Source organism: Mytilus trossulus, chromosome 1, assembly GCF_036588685.1.
Source record: "Mytilus trossulus isolate FHL-02 chromosome 1, PNRI_Mtr1.1.1.hap1, whole genome shotgun sequence".
In the NCBI taxonomy this organism is placed as follows: domain Eukaryota; kingdom Metazoa; phylum Mollusca; class Bivalvia; order Mytilida; family Mytilidae; genus Mytilus; species Mytilus trossulus.
The window spans coordinates 63,601,372-63,627,086 of record NC_086373.1 but is presented as its reverse complement, the minus strand read 5'-3'; the positions used below and the strand labels follow the sequence as shown (position 1 = coordinate 63,627,086).

Below are 25,715 nucleotides of genomic sequence, written 5' to 3'. Positions count from 1 at the left end.
CTGATTGAGCAAACATTTACTTTTATTTTCATTGCCTGATTGATATATCTTGCGGTAAACCACAAACTTGTATACATGTACATTAACTTCACCACAAATACCACAATAAATCATTCCCTATTTTTGGGATTCTTTATTTCACCACATGTACCTCAATATTTCATTTTCATTAAAACTGACCACACGTGGTCCTTGAGGCCTTTTTAGGTTTTAAAGCATAAATGTTAATGTATCATACAAGAAAGATTGACTTTTAATGTCTCAAGTCTTTTCATGCTTTTCTAGCTGAAAAAGCCATAGAAATAATCTTTATATCAAACTTACTATACACAGGTTTTTCATTTTACTTATGAAGGTTTACCAAACATTTTATCACAATGTTTCATCACTAAAATAAGCATTATTGGATAATGTAAACTGGTAGCAAATTTAAAATACTTTTATCTACACAAACCACAGACATAGAATCCTTTCTTTTTATAACTTATTATTAAGTTATATTTTGGTGTAGAGACCTAATCAGGCCCGTAGCCAGGAATTTCCAAAGGGGGGGATTGGGGTCGTTGGACTCACAAACTAGATTTTAACAGTCACAATTCGAACAGAACATTGACTTTAACAGTGCTTATTTGTTTTCAAGGGGGGGGGGGGGGGGGGGGGGGTCATCCGACCCCTCCCCTGACTACTGGTATGCTAATATCTCATCATTATTTCATCTTTTTTTCATGTATTTTAATCATATTTAAATGGATTTTAAAAGAAACAACAAGAGGGATCAGGGATTAGAGTTAAGGACCCCTGTAACTGTCAGTATTTTTACAAATAGGATTAGGGAATAATTAAAATTAAGAAATTAAATGAAATAATGAACAGCTGTACAGAACAATAAAAAAAATAAAGTGATGGTGCCTGCCCCAAAGCCCCTATGATACAAAGCAAATATCAATCATAAATCAGACAAACAAGATTGACCAAGATTCACCAATTTATTATATCATAATTTACTATCTTTTCCTGTCTCTGAGGATTTTGAAAGTCCTATAAAAATAGCAATGACATTTTTTTTCATGGACCAAAAATATATTCCTGACCTACCTGTAACAATTCTATGTTCCACATGATCTACGTGAAACCAAACAATGTCCCAATAGTAACAAAACGAATTGCTATTCCCTTCAAGTTTTATGTAAAGACTTTAATACTATGATCAAATACTATAATGGCTCTGCAAACTTCTATATTCTAAGGATTTAAAGTCAAGGGCAGATGTATCAAATGCATCTGTTTAGAAATTGTTTTCATTAGGGATTATAGCGTTGTAATATTCATGTCAACAATTAAATAACTGGTTTACTGTACAATACTTTTCTTCCTTTGAGATTCAGGGTAATGTATTTGATCTAAAATTTAATCTTTATCTTAGTGTTTTATGTTCAATTATCAAATGCATTCACATTAAAACTTTAAGATTGTGAAATAGATTATCAACTCTTAGAGTTGGTTTTTCTTTTCAGCATAATACTGAAAGTGCGCTTTTTTTATAATTTTCTATCGTTTCAATTACTTTAAATAAAACACTGTATTTGAATATTTGTAGTCAATTTCAGGGGCTGTTTAAAGTAACTGCATACATGCATATGGTGAATGCATAGACTTTTATATAACCTTCATTTGGTGTTGAAAATCCTGAATCTGCATCCAAATTTGTAATTACAACTGTCGTAAATTGATGTTGACTGTTGCAGAGTTTTATGACTTCAAAAATTCATACTTACAACAACTGAAGAAGAAATTTCAAAAGTGCAAATGTACTCAATCTCTACAGCATTAAATTAAAACTCTCTATTTAGGTGAAAAATTTGGCATACAGTATAATTATAAAAACTGTTTTAAGGTGGTACCCAACACTTTCACTAAAATTAATTTTCATAAAATTTTGTCAAGGTAAATTAACAAAAATATAAAAATTTTAAAAATTTTGAACTGTTTTGTCAGAAAAATTACACTGGTTATATAGCAATTTGACAAACACCAATTTTGATCATTTAGATTTTTTTTTTAATATTCCTTTTACAACACAACGTAATTAAAACATTTAGCTGACTTTACAGATTTATCTCCCTGTAGTGTTGGGTACCACTTTTGCAAGGGTTGTTATTTTGAACTATTGCTTTCCATTTTTGCCAAAGTTTAATCGTGAGGACTATACATTATTGATTATGTTGGTCCACAAACTAAACGATCCATTTTGATATTAACAATTTCAAGAACTACTTCCATTCAACAAGGTTAACTATTTTTGGAAAATTTTCGCTTATTATTGACAAAGATATATAAAAAATAAACATAATAATTAGACAAAATTTCATCCAAACCAGGAACATATATAATAGATACCGTTCCCAGTCCAAACCGAACAGTGTAAACCAACTTTATTTTCAAAAATACTTATGTTTCCATTAAGCTCTATTTTGGTGACTAAATTGCAACTACAAATTATGTATTTGTCTTGGTGATTTTATTTAGAAATATTTGCAACGATTAAAAATTCATTATTTTTTCACAAGTTACGTAAATTAGTTGATTTACATTAATTCTGACCTGTGTTTAGAACATTCAACTTTTAATATTAGAAATCCTCAATCATTAGTAAGAATGTGTGAACTGAGCAGAAGCCCCAATATTACAGTTATTATTACCTATCAGTATTGATATAGGGATTAATACTATCTTTTATTAGTACATGCTTATCAAACAAATTCTCACCTTCTATAAAAGTCAGCACCGAGTACAGATGTCTTTCATCTGGAAAAATAATGAAACATTTTGAAATCATTCAACTCCATTCTCTCTTATCGCCTTTTTTTCAAAACTGTCTAATTTCTGAAACATAACCAATGTTATTACATAATATAAATTTTATAGGATATTTTTTCAAGAAAAAGGCAGTTTTCTTCCTTGGTGGTTAAGCAATAACTTTTCAACCTCATTCTATCAGAATTAAATTTCTATCAGGTTTAATTATTATAGAATTTGGTTTGAACTTGTAGTATTTAATTGCAACAAAAACATGTTTCTATAAAGTTTCTCAACGAGGACACCATTTGGATTTTTTTAGGAAACTTTATAATAGAACAGAAATTTGATGAAATAATAAATGCAAACATCTGATCAAATTTTTATACAATTATGAATCAAATCAAATCAGCCTGACAATTTTTTGTTGTTTCAAGAAACACATCATTATAAATTACAATGGTAAAAAGAGAAAAGTTTGTGCCAAGTAAGTGCAAACTTTAGAATAAATAGGAAAATTTAAGCAAAAACAAAAGTATTTTTATCTTTTTTCCAACTATCAGGTTTACTTAAAATAACTTACTAGTGGTTTTGTGAAGGTCATTGTATTCTACAACCAGCATCATTTGGCATGAAACAGGTACAACTGTTCTAAATTATTGAAGATAATCCATCATCTCAAGGTTGATTAAGTTTATCTGAAAATGATGGAAGAAATTTCACCAATCTTGACAAGAACCAGCTGTGTTGTCAGATTATGCAACTTTTTATGAAACTTGAAATTAAAATGAAGTAATTATATCAGTTTCTGTTGAAATTTATAACATTTTTATTGAATTTTTGCACATAAATTTATTTCTTAACATTTGTTACTATGCATTTATAAAACTTTTTTCCCACATACTTTTCTTTAACATAATGTTTCAAGACATATGTTAATTTTTATTTTTTTTTTCCTATCAATTTTCCAACTGGAATAATGCAGTTATCATGTTGCATACTTGATGCATTGAATGCAGTTGCACAAACATTTTAATCACAAAGTTTCAATAGTGGTGTCACAAATTGTTGTAGGGGGCAAAGGAAACAATGAAATGTATTAATACATAAAATAACATAGTTTCATTTTACATCTCCAGACTCCACCATAAAAATTCCCAAGTTAAATAAGACAGTCGATACATAACAATTTATAACTAGCTGTTTGATTAATGCAGGCACATACCTTTTTCATTATTTCTAAAATTGTTGTGTGGTGACAATGAAAATTTTGGAATTTAAATCAATAAAATCTTTAACCTTTATTCTTTTGCATAAAGAAGACAAAAATGTTTATTTCAAAAAATTTATAAATAAATCTACAATAAATATTCACAGATAAACATGCTTATATGTATCCATAAACCTTACCTATATTATCCATCACGAACCTAATCCCCTATCATAACATCTTTAAAATCACATCAACCCCTTTGAATGGATTCTATATAAATGTATTTAAACATTAAACAAGATTTATATATAGGTATAATAGGATTTCATTCTGTATGATATATTCTATTTTGAGTGGTCTTTTCAAGGTACAGGCACCTCAAGCTATGCCTTTTTACAATTCTTAAGTCCATCAAATAAAATGTATGTCGTCTGTTTTTTTCCGTATCTATATAGAAATTTTTTAGGAACCTTTACACAGTAATAATTCATGTTTTCCAAAGAAGAATTTTAAGTTTTGTTATTGAATAAAAGTTTTAAAAAAGTTTGTGAATTTATATGCTTCACGACTATATGTGTCCTTAGGCTACTGTGTCCTTCTCATAGTATTTACATTTCCTCGTCAGTGAACCAGAACATCATGGTCAAAACCCTTATTTTGCATAGATTTTTAAAATTCACATTGTAATGAACAAAATTGTATCAAAAATTTCAAATTGATATAACAACTTGAGTAACCTATCTTTAACAAAGAAAAGGACAGACTAACAAAACAATACACAGACTGGAAATTATAACAATTCCACCCCCTTAACTTTCATAAGCACAAGCTATCATGTTTTTAGAAACTTTTATCATCACATCCATAACACAATTTTAAAGACTTTCATATCACATATAGCATGACACATCCAAGCAAATGTTATGTCACATAACTATGATCCAAAACGACCCATGGAAGACCATTGTCTTTAAAAAAAAAATGAAATGGAGGGAAGATACCTCTCATAATTTAAAAAGGACAGATAACACCATAGCAAAGAAAAAAAACACATTTATAAACAAATAAAGCAATGTGAAGGTACAAAAAAGACAGAATAAAGAGTAAACTCAAAACTGTGAAGAGAACGTGAACTATAAACCTGGAGTGATGAAGAATTATAATTCAAAGGACAAGTGACATTCTGCTGCAGAACTGGTACCTTAATGCTATTGTGAAGCTAATTTCCATTTTAGTATGCAAATTCTGTACGGTTTGTTTTTAATTAAAATTCAGATGACCACCTAAAATATGTTTAATACTTTATAAGATTTTTTTCAACAAAAAAATTCAAAAAATCAAACACTTTTTCCTGTTTCAGTTCATGTTTTTATACTATTGTCTGCATACTGGCATACAAGCCTTGAAAGCAGTTTGAAATAAGAGTGCACAATTTTTTCCAAATTGACCTTATTATTTTGACTTAAAACATCATGACCATCCCTTTCCCTTTCAATTATTTTTATATATATATATAGATTCTGAACTTCTGAAGTATTGTTAATACAAGTAAATTAAAGCGTTAAATATCACTAATCCATTAAATATCACTAATCCACACTATCTTAATTTCATGGTTAAATAACTGTAACATTTGGACAAATTGGTCATGAAATCTGATGATAAAATTATGCCCTATATGAACACTTTCTCTTGAGGTGACTCTGGGTGGTCAATTCTTTGTTGTGACAAGATAAATTAATCTCTTGACACCACACCAGTATAACACCTGTCCAAAACAATTTATCTAACCACCCCAGGTGTAATGTTAAGGTAATACAGATGGATATGGGATACACATTCTCTCAAGAAATGTTTAAATTTTGAGTTTTTTACAGAAGTAATACATCTTCCACAGTGACAGAGAGCTTTTGTTACAAAATAAAAAGCCATTGAGAAAATTTGAATTTAAGGTCAAAAGTTTGTAATCCTAACCTTTAAGGTTTACAAGGGTGAGCGAAAACAGACCTTAAGTGATTAAAATATATATTGCTTCATAGGTAGAAATTCATGTCTGAACACCAACTTATAGGTAGGAACAATAAAGACCATGAGTGTCTAAGAGTAATAAAAAGCCAGTGGTTTTGGCTTTTAAATTGGTGCGTATACAATTCTCTAAGAGTGTGTCTCCTTTTAAAGTTGTTTCTCCTGTTGTCATGCCAAAGGCCTTTTATAACTCACTATATGGTATGGGTTTTGCTGATTGTTGAGGGACATATGATGGCCTATATGTGTTAACTGGTTGAAAGTTGTCACATTGGAAATTAAATAATCCACATTCATCTATTTTTAAATACCGGCAAATAGGAAGTAGACAAGAAACTGATCTGAAAATATGTCACACTGCTATGATTTCCATTATGAAGTTTGATACCAAATATCCAGAATATATTATGTGTACTTTAAAGGGGTACTAGCTGTCAAATTCATGTTCACTGACTTGACTTAAATTCTCATATTAGATTTATAACAATGTAAATCATCTATCCAAATTCTAAAAAGTCTAAAATAAACAATTTACAGGGCATGGACTCGGTTATATGTAGCTTCATTTCGTGTGTATTTTAGTCTAGATGCAATCAAATTAATTATCGAGATGAGCCCAAAAACAACTGACAGTCACATTACGTTAAATAAATAAGTCAATTTTTGATTTTACCTGTATAAGAATGATTTTTTGTTGATCAAATCAGTCAATCAAATGATTTACCTTTGTTTAACTTTCAATGTTGACATTCTTTTCTTTTAATAGCCTAACACCCATCAATTTTGCATAATCCATCTCTAGATTAGGGGTTAAATTAAAGATCACATGAAAATGGATTCTATGAGGTCTAATTATTTACTTGCAAGTGAATAATTCATCATAAATTTTACTTAGCTTATTTTAACAAAATTGAACATTCTGGCTGCTAATAGGGATCCAGCTATCATTTCACTTTTTCACTTTAACTAATAATTGAACAAAAAAAAAATCATAATCAAAATCTCCTAGCTAGTGCCCCTTTATATTTATTGTAAATTAGTGGCAGTGTATTGTATCTACACCAATTTGTAATACACTGGCAGCATGCTGTACCAATACATATTAGTGAGATACACTCCAATTTTCTTATATACTATTCAAAGACAAATCATATACAATAAACTTTCAGATAGCAGGGTCCATCAATAATATTCTTACAGCATGCTTTAAAGGAAGGATGGGATACAGTGCCCTCTGAGTATATCTATATATATTGACTAAAATGTGTACTAACTGTATCCCCTTAGATCCCAAAACTACTTCCCAGTGAGTGACTTCCCAAAACTACTTATCTATTTCTTAATCCTTTTAATCATATTTTAAAGTTTATTTATAAAATCATTTGAATGCCTATAGTAAAGGTTACAAGAGCGCAATTATTTGTTTACATTTTACCGGCAGGTTTTTTACCCCGGCAGGTTTTTTACCAACTTCCGAAGCAAGGTTGTCGGCTCTCCGGACATTCCCGAAGTCCTGCGTTGATTGCCGAGTTTATGAGCTTCAGTCCTTGCTTGGAAGTTGGTTTTTTACCCCAGATTGAACTCAGAATAGAATCATATACGGCTTCTGATTGGTTGATTCAAGATTGGAATTATATTTAATCGAAAGCTTATCCAATTTGGTTTAAAAATTACCGAAAATCATATTCACATTTTACGAAGTACAGAAAATATTTTCAATTTTTGCACGTCCGAGCCATTAAAAATATGCCTTTTTCATTAAGCGAAAAAAGTAGACGATTTTTTTCAACTGCCTTTTAGGATCTTTTAGGTCAATTTGATCCTCATGACCCTATATATTTTTTTGATTGTAATGCAACACTGGCATTTCTAGTAACAGGAACAGCCACCCTTTTTTCCATAGTTTGTGTAGTCTTCGAGAAAAAAAATACGGAACACTAGTGGTAGTCCCTATGGAAAATGCATTACGAATAATTGCGCTCTTGTAACCTATATCATTCATTTCGTAAATCAGACGTGAAAATGTGTTGTATCAATGAAAATGTTATTGCTATTGCATATAATTTCTTGAGAATAACAGAAAGTGTTAAAAATTTAAAAAAACTTTGCAAAAAGGTAAACAACAATATCAAAAATTATCTTACCCTAAACAAGCTTTACCAGTAATTATAGCATCCCTTTCAACTATATATTGATTTTAAAGTATGCATAGTTCACCTTTAACAATACTTGCCAAATACTATGAGAAATTTAAGAAGATTTTCTTTTGATTGTGAAGATACAAATGTGTCAACCTACCTTGTGTACCTTCACCTGAGAACAAACTCCCGCTACACCTCACCGAGCCTTTTCATCATTGGAGCCGTGTCCTATCATCTTAAATGTCCATTCTGTTTAGCCTGTAATCATTTTGTTCATATTATTAAACTTTAAACTTTTCCTTTTGATTAAATTTTAAATTAACTTCAGCCTTTTAATATCTGTAATCTTCAAATTTAGAGTTAAAAAATGTAAGCTTTTTTGCTTGAAATGATCTAGTCAATCGTATTGTCCTTAATCTTTTAAGCTTTATATACAACATATGATAGAAATGTTAATTAAGGTCAAGGGATAGAAAAGGGCTATAGTTCAACGAGCCAAAGTCTTATGCAAAATTTACCAAAATCTATGACATAGCCCATTTACTGAAACTTGACCTTGATGATAAGGACAAAAGGCTTTAAAAAATCTGATTAACATTGATGTCTCAAATATGCTCATTCTGCCATTTATTTTAGATATTTCAAAAGTTAAATTAAAAATTTGATCCGCATCATATTTTAAGATATGATCCAAAACAATAATACATATTATGAATTTGGAAATATTTATACTAGTGTAAATTACTCACCTTCTGTGCATAACAGTTTTTGTTTCCTGAAAATGAAAAACAGAATTATTCCCTTTTTTGTTTTATTCCAATAACATGTGTGACAGATGTTGAAAAAGTTTTATTTTCTCAGCGTTCATGACATCCCTTATTGTTAGCAGTGATTTACACATCAAATGTACTCTCAAATGCAGTTTAATCTTTATTTACGTCTCAACAAATAGAAAATAAAATTAAAAGTTAAATTTTCTATACCCTTGAGCATAATATTCTTTTTATAAATAGTAAACAAGGCATTTGCGAATGCAAATATAACTTTCTAAAGTACAGAAGCTGTTGGGGATTTGGCAATAGTAAAGTATTGACATTAGTGATCAAAGGATGCAAAATATCCTAAATGCATATCTATTATGGGTTACAATGTTTATTAAATGGCCAAAAGGACAAATTAAGAACAGTTCACAATTTTTTTTTAAATATTATCCCCAAAACTTCTTCAACCAAAATTATTGATATTATATGATTCAAAATGTATCTGGTAGTATTTTAACAATCACTATAATATGTAACAAAATGTAAATAATTTTTCCAATCATAGTACTTTCACTGAAATCAACAAATTTGTTGTCCATTACAAAGTTATACTCATGGATTCACTATTATTTTTATGACACCAATTTTCATGGATTTCGTGGTTTTAATATTAAAATCCATGCATATAAATATTAAATGAAGTGCAAATTGAATGCAGACTTCGGCAAAACCATACCAAACATCCGCACCAATACTATTTTTCCTCAATCCACAAAAATTGGTTCCCTCTGTTCCTTAAAAATAACATTTTTTTCTTGAAAATGACAACTTAATATTAATGTTTACCATTACTGTTAGGCATTTCTCATCTTTTTGAATATTAGATTTAGACCCAATAGTGGTACCTGTCTTTATTCACTTTCACAGATGACACAGATGTACATTTCTGACACCCATGACTGAATATTATATAACTACATGTAAATTAATTTGTAGTAAATTATACATATTAAGTCATGAGGAAGAATCAATTATAACAGAAATTATCTTTCACCTAAGTAACTTGCCTTATGGCTGATTTCCATGGTCTGTGCTATATGTTTAGATAATTCTTAAGGTGGTACCTAACAGTACAGGGAGATAACTCTGTAAAATCAGCTTAACGTTTTAATAACGTTGTGTTGTAAAGGGAACAATAAGCTTCTCAATGATCAAAAGTGGTATTTGTCAAACTACTTAAAACCAGTGTATTTTTTCTGACAAAAAATCAAAAATTTTTGAATATTTTATATTTTTGTTAAAGTGTCAAAGTAAATACTTTGTCAAAATTTTATGAAAATTAAACGAGCCAAATTTATTTTAGTGAAAGTGTTGGGTACCACCTTAAACACATATTTATAGATTATTTGATCCTTTAGAGACTAGCCTTCTAATACCAAGCGTATATATACATAAATAAACAGTATGGGTTTTACTCATTGTTGAATGCCATATGGTAACCTATAGTTTTCAATTTCTGTGTCATTTGGTCTCTTGTGGAGAATTGTCTCATTGTCAACAATATCATATCTTCTTATTTTTATATACTAGTAATTGATTTAAAGTAATTTACCTTTCGTAAGTTTGGTACTGTTCTATAATGGACCAATTTATAAATTCCACTTCCATTCTTACAAATTATGGTGACTGGTCTCAGCATCCTTCAAAATGGCACCTAAACCAATTAGAATGTCCAAAACCATCGTGTTCCCATAGCCCAAAACCATATTTGAATTGGTCCATTGCATCCAATAATCTGAAGTTATTCTTTTTTTAAATATTTAATTGAGCAATGATCTAGTTTTTCTGCTCACTTTTATGTATAATTCTTTTTGTTTTATTTAATACAGTAACATTATCTAAAATATCTATTTCTAGTAATGTATCTATGGCCTTGACTTTAGATATTGAATTTATATTCTAACAACTGCAAATATATTTAACACCAAATTGCTATAGTAGAAAGCAATGATCAAATCATTGAATAGTAGAATTGGAATATTGTGATGTTTAAAATGATAATGACTATCAAATGTATTTAGGCATTGTGATCAAAAGCAACATGATCAATGTAATTTATAAATAATAAAAAAAACTCCCTTAAAGATATTTTTTAAAGTAGGTCACACTGCCTCTATTCAAAGTTTGGATACACTTATAATTTTTTTTGAAAACCTGTCTAGTTTAAAGACATGTGTTGTACTTGATAAATCCCATAGAAGTACAAATATACTTTACTGCAACTTATCTGCAATGCAATAAACATTAGAAAATCTGACATAGTAATATTTATTTTATCTTATCAAATTCACTTTCCTCATCTTAACATCTGGTAAAATCATAAATTTAACATTGTGTTATCTAACATTTCTGTTTATGTTCCTGTCAGGACAACATTAGTACATATCAGGGGCGGATTTAGGCGGGGGCGTGGCGGGCCTGCGCCCCCCCCCCCCCTAAAATTTGCAAAGCATGAGTTGACTTCAACATATTTAAGAATCAGAAAAGACCATTCAGACAAACTTTTTAACATTCAAAGTATCATGAGTATATAAAACAGTAAGTTTAACAGAATCAACGTGATTACTAATCAACTGACTGTCTACGCTTTATTAAAGTTCTATAAATAATTTCAAAGGAAGGTGTCAAACGCCTTACGCGGAGCTGCGTTTGATAACAAATATAATAGGTTTTAAGCAGTCAAAGCAAAAACAAATGTTACATTATATTTGCGGTTTTTATAATCAATTTGTTTGATAATCGAAGTTCCAAAACATCCCTTACACACTTTCACAATTTCATCATGACACAGTCAAGAAAACAGTCGGCAGGTAAGATTCTTTTATACTATCTGTAATGAAAGATAGAAAAACTGTTTCAAGCGAAAGGTTAGTGTATTAATTTGTATCTCTGTGTCTATACAGTCGATTCCACTTAATTGCATACCGCTTAATAGCATAATTCGGTTAATTGCATACTTTTCTCCTGCACAAAACCATTTCCCATTCACCTAATGTTAAATTGTCCGGTTATATGCATAGCCTTACAAGTGGCATTTCGCTTTATTGCATAGAAAATAATCGCCAGCTAGATATGCTCAGTTAAAACTGACGAGATTTTTGACCGGAAACGGCAATTTGGTAAGTATATTTTTCTTGAATGCATCATAATTTTCATTATTATTTCACATTTACTTGTGTGTTATTCAAATAAAGTATTTATTTCTCACTTGCAACCTAAATGTTAAGCCGAATTATGTTTCGCAATACTGTATGCTTGAGATCCTAAGAAAATAAATATAAATGCATTTTATTCTGATGTCAGATGTTTGTGCCACGACCTCCGATAGTCAAAAAAGTGAAAAACAGATAGTATGAAAGGACAATTAAAAATTGCTGGTAAAAGTAGAAATTTTCGTTTGAAAAATATTTTGGTCAGGTGAGAAATTGTGATCTGTCTCGTCTCGCTTCACGTCCGTCTGTCGACCGGTCTATCTGTAGAATGTTGTCATGTGCGGACTATGGCGGTTTCAGCTTGAAACTTTAACTTTTTTACTAATTTTACCACATTATACGTCGAGATATCTACATTTCACCCCTTTAGAAAAATATTTAAATATTTTTACCAAAAAAAACCTCCAAAATTTTTAATTTAATTGATTTATAAATATTGCGCCCCCCCTAACTGGAAATCTTGGATCCGCCCCTGCATATATCACTAATTAAGATTGATTACTATAGCAGGAAAATGAGGACAAGGCCATATTTGTCAAATAGACATAAGCAACCAAATTATGTGCCCTATTACATGCACTTATGAATAGACTTCATCCTGAAGACTAAAAGAATTCCCAGTTCATTTGAAATAACATTTCAGATTTCCATAGGGGCATTTCATCTAATTCTGAAAAGAGGGTGGATTTGTAAAGATCCCTTAAGAAAATTTTCAGACAAATTTCTATCCCTTAGATGCGAAATCCTCAGATGCCAAATCGTGCCATCAATGCTTTTTTTTTGCATATTAAGACAGACCCATCAGAACCCATCAGAAAAAAAAAGGGTAACTCTTAAATTATGTGCCCACTCCTAAAAAATGACGTTTGATACTCCTCAGAAAAAATGAAAAATCTAATCATGCTTATAGAACCTTCATCACTGTCGATCAATTGATTGATTGATTGATTAGTGTTTAACACCACTTTCAACACTTTTGTCCTATTTTGTAACCCTTATAAACCAGTCGATATATTACAATCACTTGAATCACTCCACAATTTGTACAGGGCTGATTGGACCAATGATCACTCTGCCTTCAAGCCCACGAAAAAAGTAGTGGATAGAGGGTGCCTAATTATTCGAGTTACCTATTTTGTGGCAGACAAATTTATTGGTGGAGGAAGGCAGAGTGCACAGAGATAACCACCAACCGGTAGGAACACTGACAATCCTATTCAATTAAGAATAGAGTTGAGTGCACTTACATTGTACCCTGTACAGGAATCGAACTCACAAGCTCAAATACGTGTGGGTCAGATAATATTCATTAGGAAACAAGCTACTGTTATACATTTTTTGTTTTTAAAAGCTTGGCATTTATTTTACAAAAACAATCGATTTACCAAATTTTCTTGGTTGGCAGTTGCAGTGAGCCTAAAATTATAATCCTACTTAGAAATATCATTGCATTCAAACAAGAAAAAAAGACAGAAATTGTTAAAAACAAATTTGTATCATAACCTAGTAGTAATTATATTACATTGGGTGGGGTAAAACCTTTCCAGATAGACAAGATGTTTTCAGCTACAGCTTAATTAATCTATTTTCTTTACCTACATCCGACTTATTTTCTAACAGATTATCTTTCTGTTGAAATTTACCAGTAGGGCATGTTTACAGTTTATCACAATCCTAATGGCTTCATGTGGCTAATCAAATAAAACAGAACTTGTTATATTATGCAAGCTTGCTGATACCTTGAACATTTCTGTGTTGTAAACAATCTGGTAACCCTGATAAAAGTTTTATCACCAATAAAACAGAAAACAAGAAACAAAAGGAATAGTTTTTAAGGTTATAAAAATTGTAAACTGTTGAAGATCATTTTCATCTGCTAAAACTCCAAACATATTTTGAATATATATATGTTAGCAAAAATGTTATGGGTAGATATATAATTTACAAGAATCATAGCTTTCTTTATTTTAGGATAGCCACTTATTTCCAGAAACTATTTGAAAAGATAAAGGTGCTAATCTCAAAAAGGCACTTTAGCGAATACTTCTACTTCCTCCTTCACAGAATAGTCCTCACTGGTAATTTTTAAACAATGATGTCAGATGAGATACATGATAATGTGAGAATGTGAGAGAAACAAATGGTAAACGGACAGAAAGTCACAGGACAAAAAGTCACAGGACAAAAAGTCACAAATAATTTGTTGACATTTGTTTTTATATATATATATATATATAAATATCTTGCTTACATGTACGTAGGAAGGCGTCACTCACAGATATTAAAAAAAAAGCCTTTTTCAAGAACTCATTTCTCATATTATTTGACACAGGCACTTGTTTCTGTCAATGTGGGGTTTACTTTTCACACTGTTGCGAAATATATTTCGTTGTACGGGTGTGGATAGCAAACCTCTCATTGGCAGATGCCAGAAACAAGTGCCTGTGTTATTTGAACTATTTTTGTGAAAGACAAGATTCCAGAAATGACGTATTGATAATGACTGTAAATCAGACTGATGTTATAGTCCATTGTAAGGGGTTTTCACCTCATGATTATGATCAAAATTTAAAATGAATACTTACTTGCATGTGTACTTAAAAGTTTAAACTTTAATATGAATATGGGGTGCAAAACATATGTCCCGATTCAAATGCATTGATCGGCCAAAATAAAGGGGGTGCGCACCCCCGGAACCCCCCCCCCCCCCCCCCCTTGTGGATCCGCCACTGTCTTAACAGAATCTGCCTACAACTTACCTACAACTATGCATCAACGAGAAAACAGGGGCAAAGATATAGCTGCATTATAATCAGATTCGCTCAAATGAAACCTGTCAGTTTCGTTTGAACTACCTGTTAAATGGTTGGGTTTGGCCGAGTGATGCCTCCTTATGATAAAACTACATACTAGTATATAAGTATACGTTATAAACGTAGGTATGAATTACGTCTATAACTTGTGACGATAGAGTCCCACGCCAAGACTTGAACAATGTGAATGTGAACCCCGTCCTAGAGTGATGGTGATTATTAAAAAAAGAAACCAGGAATTTTGACAATGTGAATGTGAACCCCGTCCTAGAGTGATGGTGATTATTAAAAAAAGAAACCAGGAATTTTGACAATGTGAATGTGAACCCCGTCCTAGAGTGATGGTGATTATTAAAAAAAGAAACCAGGAATTTTGACAATGTGAATGTGAACCCCGTCCTAGAGTGATGGTGATTATTAAAAAAAGAAACCAGGAATTTTCGCTTCATTATATACAAAAGAATGCCATGACGGTAGCGGAAATTCTCTCTATCGAGACCACAGTTCAACCTTTACATAATATCATATCATGAATTTTAAACTATGAATAAAGATCTCTGACAAGTTCACAGTGCACATTTTATTGCATGATATAATGTAATGAATCTACAACTCTAACAAAGGATCTCTAACAAATCCACAGTGAAAATTTGCATCATTTAATATCGTCAATCGCAAACCATTGCAAACTTTGCATGGTATAATAATTTATCGTTAATTTCCTACTATAACCAAGGATCTCTTACAAGTTCAAATTGCACACTTTACGTGGTATAATATCGTGCATCTTCTACTATAACTAAGAATATCTAACAAATTCACAATGCACACTTTACATGACATCATATTGTTAAACTCCAACTATAACTAAGAATATCTTACAAATTCACATTGCACACTTAACATGGTATAATATCATGAATCTCCGACTATAACTAAGGATCTTTACCAATTCCATTAACAAGGAAATTCTACAAAATTCACAGTGCACACTTTACATGGTATAAATATTGTGAATCTCCTACTACTACTATAACTAAGTATCTCCAACAAAGTCACAGTGCACACTTTATATGGTAAAATATCGTGAATCTCAAACTGTAGATAAAGATATCTAACAAATTCACATTGCACACTTTACATGGTATAATATCGTGAAACTCCTTCTATAACTAAGGATCACTAACAAATTCACAGTGCACACTTGATATGGTATAATATCGTGAATCTCAAACTGTAACAAAGGATCTCTAACAAATTCACAGTGCACACTTGATATGGTATAATATCGTGAATCTCAAACTGTAACAAAGGATATCTAACAAATTCACAGTGCACACTTTATATGGTATAATATCGTGAATCTCAAACTGTAGCAAAGGATCTCTAACAAATTCACTGTGCACACTTGCTATGGTATAATATCGTGAATCTCAAACTGTAACAAAGGATCTCTAACAAATTCACAGTGCACACTTGATATGGTATAATATCGTGAATCTCAAACTGTAACAAAGGATATCTAACAAATTCACAGTGCACACTTTATATGGTATAATATCGTGAATCTCAAACTGTAGCAAAGGATCTCTAGCAAATTCACTGTGCACACTTGCTATGGTATACTATTGTGAATCTCCTTCTATAACTAAGGAACACTAACAAATTCACAGTCTCAAACTGTAGATAAGGATCTCCGACAAATTCACAGTGTATATTTTATATGGTATAAATTCGTGAATCTCAAACTGTAGATAAAGATCTCTAACACATTGACATTGTTCACTCTACGTGGTATGATATTGTTAATTCAAACAGTAGATACGGATATTTTTATAGTGCACACTTGATATAGTATAATACCGTGAATCTCAAACTGTAGATGAAGATCTCTAGCAAATTTTCATTGCAAACTTTATATGTTATAATATCGTGAATCTCAAACTGAACATAAAAATCTCTAACAAATTCACATTGCACACTTTACGTGGTATGGGATCGTGAATCTCATTCTATAACTACGGATCTCTAACAAATTCACAGTAGACACTTTACATGGTATAATATCGTTAATCTCAAACTGAAGATGAAGATCTCTTACACTGTTGCAGTGCACACTTAACGTGGTATAATATCGTGAATCTCAATAGAGAAAAAGATCTCTAACAAATTCACAGTGGACACTTAATACATGGTATAATATCGTGAATCTCAATAGAGAAAAAGATCTCTAACAAATTCACAGTGGACACTTAATACATGGTATAATATCGTTAATCTCAAACTGTAGATAAGGATCTCTAACAAATTCACATTGCACACTCTACGTGGTATGATATCGTTAATCTTAAACAGTAGATACGATTCTTTAACAAATTCATAGTGTACACTTTATATGGTATAATATCGTGAATTTTAAACTGTAGATAAGGATCTCTTATAAATTCACAGTGTATATTTTATATGGTATAATATCGTGAATCTCAAACTGTAGATAAACATATCTAACAAGTTCACATTGCACACTTAATATGGTATAATATCGTGAATCTCAAACTGTAGATAGAGATATCTAACAAGTTCACAGTGCACACTTGATATGCGATATTATCGTGAATCTCAAACTGTAGATAAAGATCTCTAACAAATTCTCTTTGCACATTTTACGTGGTATTAAAGCTTGAATCTCCTTTTACAACTACGGATCTCTAGCAAATTCACAGTGCACACTTTCCATGGTATAATATCGTGAATCTCAAACTGCAGATAAAGATTTCTAACAAATTCAAAGTGCACACTATATATGGTATAATATCGTGAATCTCAAACGGTAGATAAGGATCTGTAACAAATTCTCTTTGGACACTTTACATGATATAGTATCGTGAATCTCAAACGGTAGATAAGGATCTCTAACAAATTCTCTTTGGACACTTTACATGATATAGTATCGTGAATCTCAAACTGTAGATAAGAATCTATTACAAATTCTCATTGGACACTTTATATGGTATAATATCGTGAATCTCAAACTGTAGATGAAGATCTCAAACAAATTCTCATTGCACAATTTATATGGTATAATATCGTGATACTCCTTTTATAAATACGGATCTCTAACAAATTCACATTGCACACTTTACATGGTATAATATTGTGAATATCAAACTGTAGATAAGGATCTCAAACAAATTCACAGTGTACACTTTATATGGTATAATATCGTGAATCTCAAACTGTAGATAAGGATCTCTAACAAGTTCACAGAGCACACTTTACATGGTATAAAATCGTGAATCTCAAACTGTAGATTAAGATATCTAACAAATTCACATTGCACACTTTACATGGTATAATATCATGAATCTCCTTCTATAACTAAGGAACACTAACAAATTCACAGTGCACACTTGATATGGTATATTATCACTATTTTGTGCATTTTCCTTTGATCTTTTTTGTGATAATTTTCATATCATGCTTCTCGCTTGAGATGAAAACATTATAGCTAGAAACTAAGGAGGCCACGTGGCGTTTCAAGCGAAATTGGCATGAAATTGATAACGCCGTCATAGGTAAAATAGCGATAAACAAATTATCATTGTTCGATTGCTTTTCTCATTTCGCTGTACCAGCTCAAGCGAGAAAATCAACCTCGTTGAGATGATCAACGATAATCTATAATTATCGTGAATCTCAAACTGTAGATAAAGATCTCTTACAAATTCTCTTTGAACACTTTATATGGTATAATATCTTGAATCTCCTTCTATAACTACGGATCTCTAACAAATTTACAGTGCACACTTTTACATGATATAATATCGTGAATCTCAAACTGTAGATAAAGATTTCTAACAAACTCACAGAGCACACTTTATATGGTATGCTATCTTGAATTTCAAATTGCAGATAAAAGATTTCTAACAAATTCAAAGAGCATACTTTATATGGTATACATTCGTGAATCTCAATCTGTAGATAAAGATCTCTAACACATTGACATTGTTCACTCTACGTGGTATGATATTGTTAATTCAAACAGTAGATACGGATATTTTTATAGTGCACACTTGATATAGTATAATACCGTGAATCTCAAACTGTAGATGAAGATCTCTAGCAAATTTTCATTGCAAACTTTATACATGGTATAATATCGTGAATCTCAAACTGAACATAAAAATCTCTAACAAATTCACATTGCACACTTTACGTGGTATGGGATCGTGAATCTCATTCTATAACTACGGATCTCTAACAAATTCACAGTAGACACTTTACATGGTATAATATCGTTAATCTCAAACTGAATATGAAGATCTCTTACAATGTTGCAGTGCACACTTAACGTGGTATAATATCGTGAATCTCAATAGAGAAAAAGATCTCTAACAAATTCACAGTGGACACTTAATACATGGTATAATATCGTTAATCTCAAACTGTAGATAAGGATCTCTAACAAATTCACATTGCACACTCTACGTGGTATGATATCGTTAATCTTAAACAGTAGATACGATTCTTTAACAAATTCATAGTGTACACTTTATATGGTATAATATCGTGAATTTTAAACTGTAGATAAGGATCTCTTACAAATTCACAGTGTATATTTTATATGGTATAATATCGTGAATCTCAAACTGTAGATAAAAATATCTAACAAGTTCACATTGCACACTTAATATGGTATAATATCGTGAATCTCAAACTGTAGATGAAGATCTCAAGCAAATTTTCATTGCAAACTTTATATTTTATAATATCGTGAATCTCAAACTGTAGATAAAGATATCTAACAAGTTCACAGTGCACACTTTACATGGTATAATATCGTGAATCTCCTTCTATAACTAAGGAACACTAATAAATTCACAGTGCACACTTGATATGCGATATTATCGTGAATCTCAAACTGTAGATAAAGATCTCTAACAAATTCTCTTTGCACATTTTACGTGGTATTATAGCTTGAATCTCCTTTTATAACAACGGATCTCTAGCAAATTCACAGTGCACACTTTCCATGGTATAATATCGTGAATCTCAAACTGCAGATAAAGATTTCTAACAAATTCAAAGTGCACACTATATATGGTATAATATCGTGAATCTCAAACGGTAGATAAGGATCTCTAACAAATTCTCTTTGGACACTTTACATGATATAGTATCGTGAATCTCAAACTGTAGATAAGAATCTATTACAAATTCTCATTGGACACTTTATATGGTATAATATCGTGAATCTCAAACTGTAGATGAAGATCTCAAACAAATTCTCATTGCACATTTTATATGGTATAATATCGTGATACTCCTTTTATAAATACGGATCTCTTACAAATTCACATTGCACACTTTACATGGTATAATATTGTGAATATCAAACTGTAGATAAGGATCTCAAACAAATTCACAGTGTACACTTTATATGGTATAATATCGTGAATCTCAAACTGTAGATAAGGATCTCTAACAAGTTCACAGAGCACACTTTACATGGTATAAAATCGTGAATCTCAAACTGTAGATTAAGATATCTAACAAATTCACATTGCACACTTTACATGGTATAATATCATGAATCTCCTTCTATAACTAAGGAACACTAACAAATTCACAGTGCACACTTGATATGGTATATTATCACTATTTTGTGCATTTTTCCTTTGATCTTTTTTGTGATAATTTTCATATCATGCTTCTCGCTTGAGATGGAAACATTATAGCTAGAAACTAAGGAGGCCACGTGGCGTTTCTAGCGAAATTGACATGAAATTGACAACGCCGTCATAGGTAAAATAGCGATAAACTAATTATCATTGTTCAATTGCTTTTCTCATTTTCGCTGTACCAGCTCAAGCGAGAAAATCAATATCGTTGAGATGATCAATGATAATCTATAATTATCGTGAACCTCAAACTGTAGATAAAGATCTCTTACAAATTCTCTTTGAACACTTTATATGGTATAATATCTTGAATCTCCTTCTATAACTACGGATCTCTAACAAATTTACAGTGCTCACTTTTACATGATATAATATCGTGAATCTCAAACTGTAGATAAAGATTTCTAACAAACTCACAGAGCACACTTTATATGGTATGCTATCTTGAATTTCAAATTGCAGATAAAAGATTTCTAACAAATTCAAAGAGCATACTTTATATGGTATAAAATCGTGAATCTCAAACTGTAGATAAAGATGTCTAACAAATTCACATTGCACACTTTACATGGTATAAATCGTGAATCTCCTTCTATAACTAAGGAACAATAATAAATTCACAGTGCACACTTGATATGGTATATTATCGTGAATCTCAAACTGTAAAGATCTCTAACAAGTTCTCTTTGGACACTTTAAATGGTATACTATCGTGAATCTCAAACTGTAATTAAAGATTTCTAACAAACTCACAGAGCACACTTTATATGGTATGCTATCTTGAATTTCAAATTGCAGATAAAAGATTTCTAACAAATTCAAAGAGCATACTTTATATGGTATAAAATCGTGAATCTCAAACTGTAGATAAAGATGTCTAACAAATTAACATTGCACACTTTACATGGTATAATATCGTGAATCTCCTTCTATAACTAAGGAACAATAATAAATTCACAGTGCACACTTGATATGGTATATTATCGTGAATCTCAAACTGTAAAGTTCTCTTACAAGTTCTCTTTGGACACTTTAAATGGTATACTATCGTGAATCTCAAACTGTAGATAAAGATCTCTAACACATTCACATTGCACATTTTACGTGGTATTATATCTTGAATCTCCCTCTATAACTACTGATCTCTAACAAATTCACAATGCACACTTTATATGGTATAATACCGTGAATCTCAAACGGTAGATAAGGCTCTCTAACAAATTTTCTTTGGACACTCTACATGCTATAGTATTTTGAATCTCAAACTGTAGATAAGAATCTCTTACAAATTCTCATTGGACACTTTATATGGTATAATATCATAAATCTCAAACTGTAGATGAAGATCTCAAACAAAGTCTCATTGCACAATTTATATGGTATAATATCGTGAATCTCCTTCTATAACTACGGACCTCTAACAAATTCACAGTGCACACTTTACAAGGTATAATATCGTGAATATCAAACTATAGATAAGGATCTCAAACAAATTCATAGTGTACACTTTATATGGTATAATATCGTGAATATTAAACTGTAGATAAGGATCTCTTACAAATTCACAGTGTATATTTTATATGGTATAAAATCGTGAATCTCAAACTGTAGATAAAGATCTCTAACAAATTGACATTGCACACTCTACGTGGTATGATATCGTTAATCTTAGACAGTAGATACGGTTCTTTAACAAATTCACAGTGCACACTTTATATGGTATAATATCGTGAATCTCAAACAGTAGATAAGGATCTCTAACAAATTCTCTGTGGACACTTTACATGATATAGTATCGAGAATCTTAAATATTGATAAGAATCTATTACAAATTCTCATTGGACACTTTATATGGTATAATATCGTGAATCTCAAACTGTAGATAAAGATTTCTAACAAATTCACAGAGCACATTTTATATGGTTTAATATCGTGAATCTCAAATTGTAGATAAAGATTTCTAACAAATTCACAGAGCACACTTTACATGGTATAATATCGTGAATCTCCTTATATAACTAAGGAACAATAATAAATTCACAGTGCACACTTGATATGGTATATTATCGTGAATCTCAAACTAAACATAAAGATATCTAACAAATTCACATTGCACATTTTACATGTTATAGTATCGTGAATCTAAAACTGTAGATAAAGATCTCTTACAAATTCTCTTTGAACACTTTATATGGTATAATATCTTGAATCTCCTACTATAACTACGGATCTATAACAACTTCACAGTGCACACTTTTACATGATATAATATCGTGAATCTCAAACTGTAGATAAAGATTTCTAACAAACTCACAGAGCCCTCTTTATATGGTATACTATCTTGAATTTCAAATTGCAGATAAAAGATTTTTAACAAATTCAAAGAGCATACTTTATATATGGTATAAAATCGTGAACCTCAAACTGTAGATAAAGATATCTAACAAATTCACATTGCACACATTACATAGTATAATATCGTGAATCTCAAACTGTAGATAAAGATCTCTAACAAATTCTCTTTGGACACTTTATATGGTATAAAATCGTGAATCTCAAACTGTAGATAAGAATCTCTTCTAAGGAACAATAATAAATTCACAGTGCACATTTGACATGGTATATTATCGTGAATCTCAAACTGTAGATAAAGATCTCTAACAATTTCTCTTTAGACACTTTATATGGTATAAAATCGTGAATATCAAACTGTAGATAAAAATCTCTTACAAATTCTCGTTGGACACTTTATATGTTATAATATCGTGAATCTCAACCTGTAGATAAAGAGATCTAACTAATTCACATTGCATACTTTACATGGTATAATATCGTGAATCTCCTTCTATAACTAAGGAACACTAATAAATTCACAGTGCACACTTGATATGCGATATTATCGTGAATCTCAAACTGTAGATAAAGATCTCTAACAAATTCTCTTTGCACATTTTACGTGGTATTATATCTTTAATCTCCTTTTATAACTACGGATCTCTTGCAAATTCACAGTGCACACTTTCCATGGTATAATATCGTGAATCTCAAACTGCAGATAAAGATGTCTAACAAATTCAAAGTGCACACTTTATGTGGTATAATATCGTGAATCTCAAATGGTAGATAAGGATCTCTAACAAATTCTCTTTGGACACTTTACATGATATAGTATCGTGAATCTCAAACTGTAGATAAGAATCTATAACAAATTCTCATTGGACACGTTATATGGTATAATATCGTGAATCTCAAACTATAGATAAAGATATCTAACAAATTCACATTACACACTTTACGTGATATGGTATCGTGAATCTTCTTCTATAACTACGGATCTCTAACAAATTCACAGTGCACACTTAACATGGTATAATGTCGTAAATCTCAAACTGCAGATGAAGATCTTTAGCAAATTTGCATTGCAAACTTTATGTGTTATAATATCGTGAATCTCAAACTGAAGATAAAAATCTCTAACAAGTTCACATTGCACACTTGGCGTGGTATGGTATCGTGAATCTCCTTCTATAACTACGGATCCCTATCAAATTCACAGTGGCCCCTTTACATGGTATAATATCGTGAATCTCAAACTGTAGATAAGGATCTCTAACAATTAAATTCACATTGCACACTTGATATGGTATAATATTGCGAATCTCAAACTGCAGATTAAGATCTCTAACAAATTTACAGAGCATACTTGAAATGGTATAATATTGTGATTATCAAACTGTAGATAAGGATCTATTACAAACCTCATTGGACACTTTATATGGTATAATATCGTGAATCTCAAACTGAAGATGAAGATCTCAAACAAATTCTCATTGCACAATTCATATGGTATAATATCGTGATAGTCCTTTTATAACTACAGATCTCAAACAAATTCACAGTGTACACTTAATATGGTATAATATCGTGAATTTTAAACTGTAGATAAGGATCTCTAACAAATTCACAGTGTATATTTCATATGATATAAAGGCGTGAATCTCAAACTGTAGATAAAGATCTCTAACAAATTGGCATTGCACACTTTACATGGTATAATATCGTTTATCTCAAACAGTAGATACGGATCTTTAACAAATTTACAGTGCACACTCGATATGGTATAATATCGTGGATCTCAAACTGTAGATGAAGATCTCTAGCAAATTTTCATTGCAAACTTTATATTTTATAATATCGTGAATCTCAAACTGTAGATAAAGATATCTAACAAATTCACATTGCACACTTTACGTGATATGGTATCGTAAATCTTCTTCTATAACTACGGATCTCTAACAAATTCACAGTGCACACTTAAAATGGTATAATGTCGTGAATCTCAAACTGCAGATGAAGATCTTTAGCAAATTTGCATTGCAAACTTTATATGTTATAATATCGTGAATCTCAAACTGCAGATGAAGATCTTTAGCAAATTTGCATTGCAAACTTTATATATTATAATATCGTGAATCTCAAACTGAAGATAAAAATCTCTAACAAATTCTCTTTGAACATTTTATATGGTATAATATCTTGAATCTCCTTCTATAACTACGGATCTCTAACAACTTCACAGTGCACACTTTTACATGATATAATATCGTGAATCTCAAATTGTAGATAAAGATTTCTAACAATCTCATAGAGCACACTTTATATGGTATACTATCTTCAATTTCAAATTGCAGATAAAAGATTTCTAACAAATTCACGTTGCACACTTTACATGGTATAATATCGTGAATCTCCCTCTATAACTAAGGAACACTAATAAATTCACAGTGCACACTTGATATGCGATATTATCGTGAATCTCAAACTGTAGATAAAGATCTCTAACAAATTCTCTTTGCACATTTTACGTGGTATTATATCTTTAATCTCCTTTTATAACTACGGATCTCTTGCAAATTCACAGTGCACACTTTCCATGGTATAATATCGTGAATCTCAAACTGCAGATAAAGATGTCTAACAAATTCAAAGTGCACACTTTATGTGGTATAATAT

At 30.9% G+C, this 25,715-nt stretch overlaps 1 protein-coding gene across 1 annotated transcript in view; it reads right to left on the bottom strand.

Moving 5' to 3' along the window:
* Window positions 1-25,715, bottom strand: part of LOC134686709 (cadherin-like and PC-esterase domain-containing protein 1) — a 58,653-nt gene that overhangs the window by 23,810 nt on the left and 9,128 nt on the right. The window contains exons 2-5 of the mRNA XM_063546445.1: window positions 8,925-8,950; window positions 8,333-8,433; window positions 3,380-3,494; window positions 2,767-2,883 (exon numbers count right to left, since the gene is read on the bottom strand). The gene's annotated coding sequence lies outside the window, so the exon portion shown is untranslated. The remainder of the gene's footprint in view (window positions 1-2,766; window positions 2,884-3,379; window positions 3,495-8,332; window positions 8,434-8,924; window positions 8,951-25,715) is intronic.